The sequence below is a fragment of the Sander lucioperca genome, chromosome 5 (genome assembly GCF_008315115.2).
Source record: "Sander lucioperca isolate FBNREF2018 chromosome 5, SLUC_FBN_1.2, whole genome shotgun sequence".
NCBI classification, from domain to species: Eukaryota; Metazoa; Chordata; class Actinopteri; order Perciformes; family Percidae; genus Sander; species Sander lucioperca.
Window position 1 is genome coordinate 15,639,005 of NC_050177.1, and position 14,349 is coordinate 15,653,353.

At 39.7% G+C, this 14,349-nt stretch overlaps 2 long non-coding RNA genes across 2 annotated transcripts in view; both read left to right on the plus strand.

The window, feature by feature from the left end:
* Window positions 1–14,349, plus strand: part of LOC118495097 — a 90,432-nt gene that overhangs the window by 17,417 nt on the left and 58,666 nt on the right. Inside the window, exon 2 of the long non-coding RNA XR_004897422.1 lies at window positions 3,865–3,871. This is a non-coding gene — a long non-coding RNA (uncharacterized LOC118495097). The remainder of the gene's footprint in view (window positions 1–3,864; window positions 3,872–14,349) is intronic.
* Window positions 71–2,280, plus strand: LOC116067475. The gene is made up of 3 exons (XR_004109222.2): window positions 71–220; window positions 638–666; window positions 1,518–2,280. It is a non-coding gene; the product is annotated as an uncharacterized LOC116067475 (long non-coding RNA).

Consider the following 14,349-nt stretch of genomic DNA (forward strand, 5'->3'; position numbering starts at 1 on the left):
TTGAGTGGGAGGGGTTACGTTAGAAAGCGCGGTGGATACAGCGTAGAGACCGGTAGGGACTATAGGTAGGGACACAGTGAGCCAGAGAGGAGCGCGGCAGTCTTATGTTGTCATAATGTTTGAGACAGTTTGGAAGAGAGCAACTTTTATGTGCAACGCGGGCGAAATTCAGGATGCAAAAGATACCATTGACAGTCTGCACGTAAACAAGAACTGCAAGGTACGTAAGCCCGAAATATAAACTGTATAACTAACGTTAACGTTACCAACTCAAGCTTGGTAACTTTAGTTAGAATACATGTTAGCTTGTTAATCATTTACCAACTTTGACTTTACTCCAGCTTGGCTGACGTGCTAATTCTGTAACTTGTGACCTGAACCTCTACGTTAACGTGGTTAACAGTGTCAAGTAAATTAAGCAACGTTACAGTAACGTTAGGTAGCCAACGTTATGAGTGAAGTGTTGGCTCACTAGTATAATGTAACGTTAGGTTGAGGTAGTGTTAACTGTTTTACCTATTTAGCTAACGTTACTTGCACACAATAGTTTCCAATGCATTTTTAACTTTTATTTTGGCAGATACCTTAATTAAGATTGCCTATGCACTCAAATACTTTTTTTTCTGTCTCTCAACAGATTTGCTGACCTCAAAGTAATCTGAAGAGGTGAGTGTTTTGCCATGTTCAAAGATTACACTTGTAACTTCCAGGTGTGGTGTTTCTGTGAAAACCCTAAAAGGTTATGTACAACATCAAGGGCTACACAGAAATGAGGCTCATTACCAGTATGCATGTTGCAAGTCTCACTTTAGAAATTATAATGCATTTAAATGCCATGTTTACCGTTATCATCGGCAGGCATCTTCTGTGTCACAGTGTGGGACTTTGTGGGGACTATTTAAATGTGAACTTACTCACTGTAAGAAAGAGTTGATCATGGGTTATTATATTTCGGACTTTATTGCTTACATAATAAGAGCGGATGCTCTGACACAAATGAAAAATATTCGGTATCTGTGGCTGGACTGTAATAAGCCCGAATTAAATCATTGGCACATGAACATGTGTTTTGGGGGATTGGCTTTGTAGGGAGGACTGAAGAGAGAGGATGGGATTTTTTCTGTTGGATACTTTTAAAAACTACAACAAACCGTATTTCCAAAAAATAGTACAGACAAATGATTTCCAATAGTTTTACTGGCCAGCATAATTGTATTTTTTTTAATATATAAACAAAGTTGGGACAGATGCATGCTTGTTTGTTTGCAGGCATGCAATTCTAAATTAGTTTATTTTTACAAAATATAATTATACTCCCTTTTTTTAGTATGAATTTGACAGGTAAATTCTCACATTGTACCGCTTTCTTTTTTACATAATACATCCAAATGTTGAATTTGGCATGTACCTATGTTTTCCAATTTATTCCTGATTCGTCCTCATGTCAAGATATGAGGTATATTACGCAGGAGTCCACATTTTATTACTGAAATTGTTTGATGTATTTCACTTGATAGATGCCTCAAGATCAACCCAGACAAGGGATCAAGAGTGGAGAAGAATGCTACCAGAAAGCAGCTGGCGGTCAGTCCAAAGGTTCTTTCCCTGATAACAAAAATTGCGGACTATGAATGGAGGGAGTAAAAAAACACTTTTCAGAAGGGAGACCATTGCAATCCAATGTCCCTTGTTCTTTCTCATGCACAGTTCATGTTGGTCTCACTACTGTATTCTTGTGTTCTTTAATTGTATAATGTATAGAATTGGTTCACAGTACTGGACAAAGTTACTACTTTAAAATTATAGGCTACAGTACCTTCAGTTAAGTTACTGCAATAGTGGAAGCAAGCATAACACTGCACCTGGATTAAAACTTTATTTTATCTTTCCAAAACGGGCCAGTTTTTAAAGGCATCTGAAGTACCAGACAGACTTTTTAAATTGTATTGCTTGTTTTTTTGTTTCAAGCCTCTTTATTTCACTGTGAACATTAGCCGAACCTACTGTAAACTGTTCTTGAACTCTCGCCCACAAGCAGTCAATTGTTGGACTGCTAGCAGTATGTAGCCATGCCACGTTAAGCTTTGTAAGCAAGTATGTTGCTAGAGCAGAAACTGTTCTCTATTCTGATCTGTTGGTCAACAGAATAAAATGAATGTTGAACAGTAGTAACTGTGTCCTGGTTGTTTTTAAGAGCTGTTATTGTTAAGCTAAATCTTTTTATAATTTGTCATTTAACTACTCTGTTATAGCTCGATATTTTTGAAATTGTCCATTACATTTGCAGGTTGAATGTTTATAAATATACGTTATCATTATTATAGCAGTGTTATGATATTTGACGAAATTATCAGCAGATTGTTGCTATAATCAATATTTCTTTGACAGTATTTGGACATTTAAAACAAAGGTAAATCCATTGTTTTTATGGCAAAGTATGTTTTTTTTAACATTAAAGATAAATTAAATATACATGATTTGTATGTAAAATTGCATATAAAAAGTCATGATACTTAATATGCTCTAAAATTAATGGTAGATTGCTCTAATTGTACTCACACATACTTGTTTAATAACAGTATTTGCTTTTCTTTTTAAAGGCCAATCCATTGTTTTTATGGCAAAGTATGCTTATTTAACATTGAAGATGAATTAAATATACATGATCTTTATGTAAAATTACATATAAAGACTCATATTATACTTAATAAAGTCTAAAATTAATGTTAGATTGCTGTAATTATACTCAAATTCATTGTTTTTATGGCAGAGTATGCTTTTTTTTTCACATAAAAAATCAATTAAATACACAGGATTCATATGTAAATTTCTATGTAAAAACATAATAAACTTGATTTGATCTAAAATTAAGGGTAGATTGTTGTAAATATAAAGCTTATCTGTTTTACAAAAGTATTGACATTTTTTTAAAGTTAAATCAAATGTTTTGTGGGTGATGTATCACTTTATTACATTAAATATTCATTAAATAAACATGATTTTTACATAAAATTATATTATAAAACTCAAATAGTGGCACTTTTCCACAATTTTAAGCCAGATTATTTGTATTATAGCAGTGTTCGACTGTATTTATAGGTAATTTGTTTTTAAAGGTGTATATGTCCTTTTTTAAACATTAAAAAGCCCAATAATTACATAAGATTTAATGTAAAATTAAAGATACAATCTGTTATTTCATTATGGAAAATTACTGTATTTTTACGAGATTGTTTGCCGTTATTTTACGGTAATTTTTTGGCGCCCCAGCTGCCGGAATATTACCGTTTTTTCACAGGTTTTTTTTTTTTACAGTGTAGATGGGATACATTCCTACACATTGGACCTTTAAAGAAATGTCAATAAACCAGAGCACATTTTTCTCCCATCCCGGAATGCTGTGTGGACTAGCCAGACCATCTCCTGCAGTGCTGTGGAGGAAGGTCTGGCAATGCGAGACTAATAGACCAGTGATACACAGAAGATAGGCTCCTTTGGGAGCCCAATATGTATGAATACCCTGGACCAAGGACACAAAGGAACTTTGTAAACATGTGTACAACATGTATTGCAATTAAAAAAAAAGAAAATACAAAGCAAAAAAGTAGACCTTTTCAGTTCTTTTAGTATCCAGAGTTCAATGATTCCAAGTGGGAAGAAAAAAAAAAAAAATCAGTTCACAGTTCAAAGAATTCTGTCCATTCCTACCACAAACTGTGAAAGGGAGGGCTTGGTTCAGCTATAATCCAAGTTTCTGGGATTCATGAGTACTGCCATCAAAGCAATTTTTGGAGGCATCCAGGTGGTTCAGGCAACACCTGATTGGATCTATTAAAGGTCACAAGGAATAATTAACATTTATAGTTTCTAAGTTCTTTGTTGTACACCATTGCAAGTTATCATGAATCTCATTGGGAGAAGTCAAAATCATTGGTGAAATTGAGACACCTTTTTATGTATTTGATAGGGCTGTCAAACGATTAATTTTTTTAACCGCGATTAATCGCCTGTTAGGCTGGGGCTGTCCAGATTCAGGAGCAGACACAGAGAAAAGGTTGGAACAGGTAAAGAGGTTTATTGAACGCAAAAAGTAATGAAGGTGCTTAAAAATCCTCTGGGGCTGAGAGCAGGCAGACAGGTGAGAGACAGACTGGGCTTCCAGGGCTGAAGCAGGAATCTGGAGCAGGAGCAAAAAACACAAAGTCAAAACTAAGCTTTCAACAGGAAATACAAAAAGGCAGCCTTTCAAAAACCACTTAGGCCAGCCGTAGCGAGTGTTACCACTTGGGTGAACGGATGATCTGGCAGAGACTGGTTGGAAAGCCGGGGTTTTAGACAGGAGCAGTGATTGCTGGATATGCTTCAGGTGAGTAGGAAGCCACAGGTGTCCTGACGAGGAGGGAGAGAGAACCAGGAGTGCCACACCCACTCAGCACACGACAGACAGAAGACAACAAAACAAGGGAGAGGGAAAACAGACAGCACCATGACATCGCCAAATTTCTATAGTTAATCACGATTAATCGCATGTTTTATCACATGAATAAAATTCTATTATTTTGCATTTCAGAACTGTTTTTAAGTACATATTAACAACAGAAAGCCATTCTCACCAGCGTATCTTAATTGGGAATCAAATGAATGCAAAGAAAGTTACTTTATGAACTTGACTTTAAGATTTGTAATTGTTTATTATTTATTTACTGTAAACAAATCAAAAATGTGTGAATCTGTCTTTATTGCACAATTCCTACAAGTACCTAACCCTACTGAGATGTAACACTAACACTTTACTTATACAGTGCAAACAAAATGGTCCAAAAAACGGATGCCACAGCAGGACATTTGTAACCTTTATGTTTTTCTAATAAGGAATGTAACAATTCTCCTGGACAGAAAAGGGGTTGGACAATGTCCCAAATGACAAAAACAAAAAAACGATACAAACAACACAGTCCTAAAACCGTATGCTGATACACATAGTCAATGTGCAGTAACTTCTAAATAATTTTAATTACTCACTGACGTCCAGTGATCACTGGTTAATGAGACAGCGTTTGCAGCACTTTGTAGCAGTTCCAGTTGGGCTGCTTTCTCCGTGTCGTACAGGCTGTGTATGCGTGAAACTACTGTCCCCCTCGACAACTTTTTAAAAGTAAACTTTCCATTCAGAATCTTATTGGCATCCATTTCGACGTCTCGCGCTCGCCATCCACTCAAAATGTAACGTTAGCGGTCCGTGTACTTGGTGGCCAATGGATTTTCGTTTTGAAAGGAAAAAAACAAAAACGAAAAACGGCCAGTTTCCCAATTACCATTAGTAAATAGGAAAACAAAAAACGGAAAACAACCCATTATTCGTTTTTTGTTTTGATATTAAAAAACGGAAAACGAAAAACAATCTCGTTATCCGATTGTCTTTGATGTATTTGTAGATGGAACTCGGAAATTAAAATACGTGTGTATAAGTCGTATTCCTTAATTTTGCATTGGTATTTTTTTCGTGACCCAGAAGTTACTCCCGCAACGCCAAGACCCGCCCTTCAATAGCATTTATTGGCCAGTACCGCCTGTAAGATCCGTTCTGTGCATGCGCATAATTACGTAGTAGAAAACTAACAATGTCCCTGTGCGATTTGTAACCATAGACTGTATATAAGTAACGTGTCAACACTTTACGACCAAACATTACAACTTTTTTATTAAATCTTTTTTTATTAAATCTTTATTATACAATAGTCATAGCTACAAACATTCGAAACTTGTCACTGATCCAAAACCGTGTAGCGACATCGTTGTTGTGTTGTTTACGTTAATGTTTTTACCTAATACTTCGTCTTGACTAATAACCATAGACTGTCTATTATTAATGCGATGAAGTGTAAACGTACATAAGTGTCCTTTTGAAGATGGGATGACAGCTCTCCCAGCCACCACTGCTGTATACCACTATAGTAGCTACATGCTAACGGAAGTAAACACTATAGTAGCTACATGCTAACGGTCATCTTAGCTGGCAATGTTGTTAAATTCTCCCCAATTCCGGGTTACATTCCTGCTGAAACATGTCCGATTGTGTAGTGTTTGGTCTGCGATTTTTGACGTTAGCAAGTGCTACTTCGTTCCACTACAATCTAACGTTAGCATACTCATAGCTAACTATTGTAGCTGCATGCTAACGCGACATAGCGGAGCATATATAGCTAGCTATGTACGTATATAGCAGGACTCCACCAATAAAGGCTTCTAAACCAAATACTAAACAAATACAGTAAAGTGACCGGAATTAGGGGTGAAATGTCCAGCATTGAGCTACATAATAGTTTGCTAGGAGTATGCGGGTCTCTCACAGAGATCTCATTTGTAGCCCTGTTTTTACCTGATACTTTCATAAAAGTACAAACACATGAAGTGAGAGGTATACACATGCTTAAACTTTATTTAAAACATGGTTAACCTGAAGCAGGACGGAGTCATGACTTATAACACCAAAGCAAGGCTTCTAGCTCAGGCTAGCTAGCGTTAGCAAATTACCTTCAAAGTTGTAAAGAAATGACGAAACATAAAATTTGAAGCCTTTATTTAATTTGCTACATGGTGTTGTACTGGATGGCCAGACGACGCTCCGTATATCATTAACAGATACTTTAGGCAACTCCAGCAAACACCTTGTAAACTTCATCTTTGCCATCATAACGGTCTACTGTCACTGTCTAATGTTTTCTTCCGGTAACCGGGAATGTCCAAACATCCTTACGCCAATGCGTGCATAGAGCTGTGAAGTTTGCCGGTGTTCGCGCAAGCGTAGAACTGATCAGGCAGTGCACAGAACGGATTTTACAGGCGGTACGGATCGGGTACTGACAAAGGAATAAGATTTATACACACATTTTAATTTCCGAGTTCCATCTACAAATACATCAAAGTTTTTCGTTTTCCGTTTTTTAATATCAAAACAAAAAACGAATAATGGGTTGTTTTCCGTTTTTTTGTTTTCCTATTTACTAATGGTAATTGGGAAACTGGCCGTTTTTCGTTTTTGTTTTTTTCCTTTCAAAACGAAAATCCGTTGGCCACCAAGTACACGGACCGTTAGCCTACTACTCTTTGGCCCGCTCGCAAACCCAAACAAGTGTGTGCGGCGTGCCTGTTGTTTTGTTTCCGGTCTAGCTAGATCCGGTGTGGTGTTGTAGTTTTTCTAACGTTACTAGTTGTTGCAACAGCATGTGAAAAAAACTACAAAGTTGGCTGGGCCAAAAAGTACGGAGCCCCGGAGGTGACCTGGAGGAAAAAAAAAAAATCGAAGGGGGAAAAAAAAAGAAAACGAAGGGAAAAAAAAAAAATAATAAAAACATGTACTGGGGGAAAAGACTAACTCGAGATCTCGAGTTTGTGACGGAGAAAAAAAAAAAAACCCATAGAAAAAAAAAAAAAAAAAACGAAGAAAAAAAAATAAAATAAATTAAAGCTGCAAGCAGCGATGAACGGGCCCTCGCCTTCTTGCAGTCGGGGGTACTGGCAGACGCCACATCACATGTAGACCACACATTCTAAGTTTCATGTAAATCGGAATAACTTTTGCCAAGATACAACCGTTCATGTTTTAACAGCCTCCTACAGGAAGTTGTTCCTCCATAACTTGCGCATTGTTTTAGCTATCAAAATTCTTTGAGGCTCCACCGAGTCTATATCCAAGTTTTCGTGCAGATTGGACTCACGGCCCAGGAGGAGTTAGACAAAGTATGTTTCCCATATATCGCCATGTGGCTAACTAATAAAAAAAATCTAAAAGCGCCTTCTAATGGCCGATTCACTCTAAATTTGGCATGGAAGCTCAAGCCCCTATGCGGAACAACTGTGTCATGTTTGGTGTCAATCGGAATAAATCTTGGTAAGATACGCAACTTCTTGTTTCGACAGCCCCCTACAGGAAATTGATCCTCTGTAACTTGCGCATTGTTTTAGCTATTAAAATTCTTTTGATACCTTTTTGTCAGGAGGGTCCTCCGAATCTATATGCCAGTTTTCGTACCGATCGGACTCACGCCCCAGGAGTAGTTAGACAGGGTAGGTTTCCCATATATCTATATATATAATATTTTGCTGATTAATTAAAAACAATTAAAACAGCGCCATCTAATGGCCAATTGACGCCAGGTTTGGCATAGATGCTAAACCGGCCATGACGAACAACTTTGTCAAGTTTCGGGGCAATTGGAAAACTTGTTGCCAAGCTAATGCAACTTCCTGTTTAGACAGGAAGTTGCTGTAACTTGCGCATTTCTTTCAACTATCAAAATTCTCTGGATAACTTTTCGTCATGATGGTCAACAGATACTACCTGCAAAGATTCAAGAAGATTGAAATCACGGCCTAGGACGAGTTCAAAAGAATGTAAAACACATGAAAAATGCATAATTAAAAATCCGTGGCCGCCTTCCGGTTGGGCGGAGCTAATGAAGGTAAATAGGAAAGATCTCCGCAATGATTAGAGCAATATGGGTATTAAATCTGGTGAAGATCGGAGCAACTATGTCCAAGTTAAGGCCTTCCAGGCATTAGGGGGCGCTATGGAGCCCACTTACAGGTTTGGGCCGAATCGCTGTACAGTCTCGCAAAGCTCCCAGGTGTTTATGTGGGCGCCAATTTTTGTGAGTTTTCGTATATACTGAGGCCGTCAAAAATGTGCCCAAGTGCTAAAACCAATTAGGGGGCGCTATAGAGCAACCATACCACTCCCAAGCCTAAATGTGAATTCAGATGAAAGAGTTTACTATTGTGCACATGGCTGCAAAATCTTGAGAGTTTTCGTGCATCCTAAAGTCCTCAAACAAGTGTTCGTAAAATTAAGATTTTTACACGAAAACCAATATTTCGGGAAATTATAGAATTTTGTAATTTTTTCTAAAAATAGCACCATGGACTTGAAGATGAGACCTATGTTCCCTCAAAAGTTGGTATATTAACTTATTACTTTTGTCCAATTCAAGGCGCACGTTAGGGGGCGCTATGGAGCCCCCTGGCAACGCGAGCTCAATCACTACAAAACTTTGCAATTTTCACCAGTTGTGACATGTGTGCAAATTTTTGTGAGTTTTCGTGCATGCTAACCCCCTCAAAAATGCGACGAGGAATTGGTAAAAATAATAATAATAATAATAATAATAATAATCTTATGAAAAACAATAGGTTCCTTCGGCCCTAATAAAAACACGTACTGGGGGCAAACACTAAACTCGAGATCTCGACTTTCAAACTCGAGATCTTGACTTTCAAAGTGATCCAGTCCAGATGTCAGCGGGAGGCGGAGATTTCTGGCCGGGGGCAGCGTGTCCTCCCCCGGGCAGGAACACAGCTTCGCCTCGTTGCTGCACCGGTCCCAGCTAATCCAGATGGCAGCGGGAGGCGGAGACTTCCGTGGCCGGCTGCAGCGTGTCCTCCCCCGGGCAGGAACACAGCTTCACCTAGCTGCTGCGCCGGTCCCCCGGTCATGTCCACCAGACTCCCCTTAAGAAACCTGTGATTTAAACTTCAGCAGCGTCTGAGAGTCCGCTCTGCTCAATCCTGGTACTGGTTCTCCTGGGCTTCCCTTCCCTCCAGCCGGCCCAGCAGTACATCCTGGGCCTCCAGCTTCTTGGTGTCGGTTTTGGCTCCCAGGAAGCAGACAGTGAGCTCCAGATCCTGCAGCCGTAAACGCCTTTTTTTTTTCCTTCAATTTTTTTTTTTTCCTCCATGTCACCTCCGGGGGCTCCGGACGTCGTTAAAATGAGTTTGCGTTAACGCTGTTAATAACGCGTTTAACTGACAGCACTAGCATTTGAGTGTTAAAGCATATGAGGCCTTAAAAACCTAATCCTTTTGTCTGTCACTCGCATTGGGCTATGGCATTGTGTGGATTTTCAGTGACCTTACAAATGAAATTACTGTAATGTTTTCCCACACAAAAAAATCTACTCCATGGTTACCACTTGGAGAAATCAATGGCCTTTGCACACTTGGCCACGATGCCCGCTCAGATCCTGTACACATTTCTGTGTGCTCAAGTACTTGTGAATGACATGCAGCCCTGGTGTCTGAAGCCATCCGATGGGCTCTTCAGTGCGGTTAATAGAACATCAATCCTACATGTCTGTAAATGTTCAGCGGCAATGAGTAGTTAAATAAAGCTAGCACACTGATGACAGTGCCAAACTTGTGCTTTTCATCACTGTTGAAGACAAGCACATTATGAGCAAAGACAATATGTTGGAATAGATAATGAGTCATTTGTCTGATTCATGATGATCACATTTTAGCAAAAAATTAAGAATGTTTTAAATCCTGAGGTTTCACATCAAATTATTAAGTGTGGACAGCAGTCCTAAATTGCAGTGCATGCAGAGAAGTGTAGCATGGCTGCACTGTGACGACGGTCTTTATGCCATGCAGCAACAACAAACACAGTCCCATCATGCACAGCAGTGATCACCATAATTGCCGAGTGTCATAGTGATTAATAGCTTTTAATCAGGCAATCAAATGCCACACCTGCTCAGACGATTTCTTCTGTGTTTGATTTATATGTTGCATTCTTCGTCCAATGCTGCACGTCTGCTGTCTGTTATCGGAAACTCTCCAGCAGCCTCCGCCTTCATGACGAGTTCTCTCGCGTCTCCGCCCATGGTCTCTTCAAAGCTGAGCAAACACACACCATTAGGATGATCAATACTCCTCCGGAGTGCTGTTCTATCATATCATGACCTCATTTCATGCACTTTAAACGAGGATGTGAGCACTGTACATGGGGGTAATGTTTCCATCACAGCCAATCAAGCAAAAATTCAGCATAATCCCAACAAGGCAAATGCGGGACACAAATGCAGACGCTAAGGCAGACTTCACTAAACCAATGTCCAAAATTAACAGTCTTATAGTCTGGCATGAGAAACAGTCCAATGATTAGTCTATATCCACGATCTTCCACTTCCGGGATTGCTCTGTTGCTGCCAGAAATTCCACCATGTGTCCTTCTTTTTGTCCGGATGTCCATTACCTTACGCTATCTTTGAGTTGGAATTTCACACTCCGGTGGATTTCTGAGGACTATGGTTAACTGCTCCTCAGATCTCTGCAGGGTAAATCCAGACAGCTAGCTAGACTATCTGTGTCCCGTTCTGTGACTATCTGAGTTCTCTGTTGCACGACTAAAACAACTTTTAAACGTACACGTTCCACCAAAACAAGTTCCTTCCCCAGGCTATTTTGCAGAGGCACCATGGCTCCGTCCGGCGCTTAGCGCCGCCCATGACGATTGTGATTGGTTTAAAGAAATGTCAAAAAACCAGAGCACATTTTTCTCCCATCCCGGAATGCTGTGTGAACTAGCCAGACCCTCCACCGCAGCGCTGTGGAGGAAGGTCTGGCAAGACTATCCAATGATCGATTGTAAAAATAAGCTTCCGGGTCTGAAAAGTGAAGCCAATGCGGAAACTCCTTAAACCTGCATTCTATCTAATTTCCAGCTGGGGGCGACTCCGCTGGCTCCAAAAACAAGTCTGTATAGAAGTCCATGAGAAAATAACCCTACTTCTGCCTTGGTTTATTACTTCAGTAAACATTTTTGTATTGAGTTTATGGTCTCAATCATTAGTTTGAAGTCTTCTTCAATACAGCATGATGTTCATTTTGCAAATTATGGTCCCATTTCTTTTTTTAAATAGACGATAAAGGCTGGGGATGCTTAAGGGGCGTGGCTACACACCGTACTGTCAATCAGGACAGAGGCTTCACATCATCAAAGTTAATTGGTACATTTTGGTCTTGTTTAGCATTCTGCCACCCAAGCTGGTAACTAACGGAAAGTTTGCAGATTTTCTGTAATGCCATACATGCAGATGAATGTCTCCAGTAACCGGAGGTCTGCTTTTACACGCCAGTAAATCTCCACTGGATGACTTGCTTCAGAATGGTTGAAAATCTGCAACTTTCCATCTTTAGCGTTTAGCTTAGTGCAGTGCCATTGCAACCATAAACAACACTGGCTTGGCCACGTCACCCTCCGCAGCTCGGCCCTCATGTACAAAAATTGTTGGCAGTAACATCTTTTGTTCTGTCCAATTCTTCTGAATGGCACAGTGTAATGAAAGTGTAAGCCTCTAGGTGCTGAAAGTGAGTTTTCTATACTAAACCAGCACCTTAATGAGCTCTACAGATGTGCCCAAGACACTATACAGTTAGCACGTCCAAATGTATTGTTTCACACCATCTGTGAGTCTTGGGATAACATTAGGTTTACTTTTATCTCTAACTGATCAGATGCATCCATGTGATGAAGAAGCAGCAGCAGATGGCCCTGGCTATTGCCTGTGACTTTCTTCTTCGCTCCTGTTCCATTTATTTGCTCTGTTCGGTAAACAATGATGGGTGTCTGGCTGCCCTGTGTGAGGCAAATCAGCTCTCATCCAGTGTGATGAAAAGTGACATGAATAGATTTGGTCTGAAAGGTTTCCTTTCCCATGATTAAGAACCTCACAGGATGCAGTTAGAATCCTGATTCTAGTAAATTTGCTTTCCATATGCAAACCAGCCGCAAAACAAACTCATCAATTTCACATCAGCTTACATTTAGCTTAATGGCCAGCCATTAACAAAACCAATCGCCTCCCCTCCTGGTTCTCCCACGCCGTTTCTTTGAGTTATCAGAGCACATGGAATCATATTCACACACACATACACATACACACATACATCAACGTGCACTCAACGACTTTACTTACCAAGCAGCTTTGTATATGTTGTGGCACCAGATGGCAGAGATTGTTACCAGCACTTACTCCGGGGTGAGAAGCATGAGGAATTTATTGCACATGTCTCCGAGTCTGGTACAATACATCTCAATGCATTTCAATGATGTTGCACTTCGGATGTTGTGCAGTGAGCAGCCATGCAAAGGAGGCCGTCATGAATAAATGCATTTTTAACGCAATCTTAAAGACATAACAGTGCTGCTCTTGATGGATAGGGCAGCAGGATTGCTCTGTTCTGAAATTGCTCCTGTCTTCACATCCCCTCTAGTTTTAAAGTGTTGCAGTAAGCAAGAGAGATGGCTGTGGATGGAGGGTTGCTGATTGCATCATATGACAGTCATTAGTAATGTTTTTTTTCTTCTTCCTTTTACAGATGATTGTATTGCATTTTTGCCTTTATTCGACATGTACCGGTAAGAGTGACAGGAAATATGTGGAGACAGATGGGAATGGTGGACGTCTACAGAACAAGCCATACTGTCTGTCCACAGAGCAAGAGAAGAGTTACAGTGGCTGAGTGTCAGATGTATCTTAAAGCTCCGTTACCATAAATCCGAGAGAGAAAGATGACACATTTTCACTCCCTTTTGCAAATTAAAAATAAAACTGTAGGAAAGCAAACAAGATACTGAGTTTTATGACTTAATTCAATCGCGCCACTGTAACATGTGTTTTTAATGGCACATAGTAAACAACCTGTATACTGTTTATTTATTTTTTGCTACTTTGCAAAAGCAAACACACTTTTAAAGAAACAAAAAGCCATTGGTTTTACATTTTTAATCAAATTATTAACAATAAACAATTTTAATGAAGGTGTCCGGATTTTTACACATTACTGCTTTCTTAGTCTATATCCACGACAGTTAATTTCTGGGATTATTTCGTTGCCGCCAGAAATTCAGCTGGTTGTCCTTCTTTTCGGCCGGATGTCCCTCACCTTCCTCTTTCTTTGTGTTGGCGTTCTAAACTTTGGTGGATTTCTGAGGACTATGGTTAACTGCTCCTCAGATATCTGCAGGGTAAATCCAGACAGCTAGCTAGACTGACCAATCTGAGTTTTCTGTTGCACGACTAAAGCAACTTTTGAACGTACACATGTTCCACCAAAACAAGTTCCTTCCCGAGGCTATTTTGCAGAGGCACCGTTGCTACGTCCAGCGCTTAGCGCCGCCCAAGATGACTGTGATTGGTTTAAAGAAATGCTAATAAACCAGAGCACGTTTTTTCCTATCCAGGAATGCTGTGTGGACTAGCCAGACCTTCCTCCGCAACAAAATAGTAACAAAATAGACCACAATAAGCCATAAACCAAATAAACATATGTATAAATGACAACACCATAAGCCCATCGTACACGTCTCGCTCATTTTTTTAAACGTCACTTATGATATATTTTAATCAAAATCACCTGAGCCTACATGTGAGGTTGGATGTTGTTTCAGACCCTGGACAGCACTGTTTGTTGTGTGTAGGTATGCCACAGTCCATGGTACTGAAACAGAGCCTGAGAATGGGGACACAGCAGCGGACTGTCGCTCTAGAAAATGTAGTGGTGGAAGAA